This window comes from Eulemur rufifrons, chromosome 28, assembly GCF_041146395.1.
Source record: "Eulemur rufifrons isolate Redbay chromosome 28, OSU_ERuf_1, whole genome shotgun sequence".
NCBI lineage: Eukaryota > Metazoa > Chordata > Mammalia > Primates > Lemuridae > Eulemur > Eulemur rufifrons.
Window position 1 is genome coordinate 922,166 of NC_091010.1, and position 3,117 is coordinate 925,282.

General features: G+C 49.6%; 1 pseudogene; it reads left to right on the top strand.

The window, feature by feature from the left end:
* The first annotated feature begins 2,011 nt into the window (after window positions 1-2,011).
* On the top strand, window positions 2,012-2,577 carry LOC138376587 (gremlin-2-like; annotated as a pseudogene).
* Window positions 2,578-3,117: the final 540 nt, after the last annotated feature.

Here is a 3,117-nt window from a genome sequence, read left to right on the forward strand (position 1 = left end):
AACTCTCATGCTTTTGCCAGTGTCATCACCCTAAAGAATCCCATTAGGATTTTAAGGGACCCGTTTAGTTGTCACTTTCTATGCTCTTCCTGTTCCCTCTCCGGGCAGAACTGATGCTTTTCCTTTGCACCCTCACTATCATTTGGGGTCACTTGTGTTCATCAAAGTTACCTGAGGCAATTCTTAAAAATATAGATCTCAGATCTCTCCCCAACCTACTGATTCAGAATGCTTTTGGGTGGACCCTGGAATCTGCATTCTAAAGCACCGCAGGCGATTCAGATGTTGTTGGTGGCAGGATCACGACTGTGTGAACCTAGGCCATTGCTCCTGTTTTGAGCCAAGAGGCAGCGGTGCTCACCCGCAGCTCAGATTTCAGAGCCAGGATGCCTGGATTTAAGTACTTTACATACTACTGGTTATATGATCTCGGCAATCTCTCATTGCCAAGATCGCATAACCAGTCCTCATCCATAAAATGTAGAAAATCATAGCACCTACTTCATAGAAGTCTGATAATTAAATAGGTTCATACATGAAGGGAAACTATCAGAGTGTCTGATGTGCTTTGAGAACTAATAAATATATGCTACTAACATTAGCATGGATAAATTTATGACATTTATTAACAATTTGAGGAATTCAACATGCTTAATATTAAATTTTAGTCATTCTCTATACTCTGGGCTGATAAATATAATATTATAACTAATATTCACTATTATAACTATATAATAATATATGGGGAGATTATTGTTGCATGTCCACTTTAGGGGGTGCATGTAAAAGGAATGGGAGTTTACTCAGTTCTGTAAGTGGTAAAATACGCAGAGAGGGAGTGAATAAATATGAAGATGATGCTGATGACAACAGCTATGTTGGGAGCTACAGCTGTGAAACGAGATGGGTAATTATTAGTGTTCCTTGAGGATATTCAAGAAACTACAAACATTGAAAGTGTGAATTAAACTTTGAAGTCCATCTTTCCCTTTAGTCAGACTTTGGTTTGCCTCCTACAAGACACATTTCAGATAGAGTAAGACTCATTTCTCTGCGATTCCCATCCCCGTTGAACTTGTATGATAGTGTCCTGACACAAAGACTGAAAATAGAATACATTCCTGTAGGCAAGCTTTGCATTGGCATCAGACAGTTTTAATGCAATCTGGAAAATTTCTCTGTTCACAACCAGGAATTGGTTTTCACCATGAGAATCTAATTTATGACTCATTTGAATGATTTTAATATCTGTGTGCAGATGTCCCATGCTAAATGTTATATATTATTTATAAGTAATGCTAAGCAGAGATGCAACAATTTTACTAGTCTGTCCATTTCTAACTTGAATACTCATCTTTAAGAAATTTGTGAACCACACCCATCTTCCTTCTATTTTTTACTTATTAATTTTTCTAATCATATCCATGTCTACTGGTTAATTTTGATGGCTCCGGAGGTAGATGCCTGGCTTTAAATCCTGGGCCGTTGCTCAGGGGTTGTGTGACCTTGGGCAAATACCTCAACCTCTGTGGGCCTCGGTTTCCTTCATTACAGAGTAAGGATCATAACACCACCTCCCACTTCAGGCTGTTTGTAGGATCAAATGAAATACCTGTCACCTAGAACATACTAAAACACAGTAAATGTTGGGTATTAACTATTATCGGTACTTCTGCAAACTGGCTCGAGCTATCTCTTGACAGCATTTGCTTTGCAGTTCTGTGATTGTTCAACATGTGTGTGTTTCCTAACTGTGTTATAAATTACTTGCTGGCCATTTTGTCCTCTCCTTGTCTTGGGACATTATCTGGGGTGCCATCAACAGCAGTACACAAGTGTACTGTTCAGTCACTTCTCGCCTCCACCTGCCGCTGGGCAACCAGTAGTCAGCCACGCCCCACCTGGCACTTCTCGAAATAAAACAACTCTACAGCATTCAAAGGAAAACCGTGGATCGCGCACTGGAGCGGCCATCCCAACCAACCCCTCTAATTCTTCTTCTCGTTGCAGGATGTTCCGGAGGCTTTCCCTGTCCTTGTTCCTGGTGGCCGTGCTGGTGACGGTGGCAGAAGCCCGGAAGAACCGGCCAGCGGGCGCCATCCCCTCGCCTTACAAGGACCGCAGCAGCAACAACTCAGAGAGATGGCAGCACCAGATCCAGGAGGTGCTGGCCTGCAGCCAGGAGGCCCTGGATGTCACGGAGCGCACGTACCTCAAGAGTGACTGGTGCAAGACGCCGCCGCCGCGGCAGGCGGTGAGCGAGGACGGCGGCCGCAGCCGCACCGTCCTCAACCGCTCCTGCTAGGCCAGTGCGACTCCTTCTACATCCCCTGGCGCGTGAAGGAGGAGGAGGAGTCCTTCCGGTCCTGCGCCTTCTGCAAGCCCCAGAGCGTCACCTCCGCCCTCCTGGAGCTCGAGTGCCCCGGCCTGGACCCGCCCTTCCGACTCAAAAAAATCCAGAAGGTGAAGCAGTGCAGGTGCATGTCCGTGAACCTGAGCGACTCGGACAAGCAGTGAGCGCCCCGGAGGGCGCAGCGCCGCTCTGCACGCGCCCCCGCCGCTGGGTCGCGCCGCCACCGCCGCCACCGCCGCCGCCGACGCCGTCCCTGTCCCTGTCCTACGAGGCCACTCACGAGCTGCCTGGTGTCCCCCACCCCCACAGCGGCAAGCAGGTCTCTTGGGGCTGACGGTGTCCTTGTCCAGAACGTGGACCCACCGCAAGTGGAGCTTTGCTGATGTGTCCCTGACCGACCCGGGGCCCCGCCAGAGCCTCCCGAACCGGGTTGTGGATCAGGCCCGAAGGAAAAGGCTGGAAAACCACCTCCACCCGCCACCCAGTCGTGGGAGAGGACCTTTCAGGTGATGCGCTGCCAATCCGGCAGTGATGTTTCCACCGTGTGGAAAAGCGAGTATTTCCCTGGCCTCCCCCTACACTCCGGCTCGCCCCCCTCCCGCGCGCAGTGGAGGGCGAAGGATGCGTCACTCTGCTGAGCTGTCCCCAAACCTCTCCCACGGGTCCCTGGACCTCTGGCTGGGCGCGCTCCCTCTGTGATCCGGAGGCTGCCCTCGGCCTCTACGGTCACGCGGCTGTTGACAAGTCACATGAAGATGTCCATG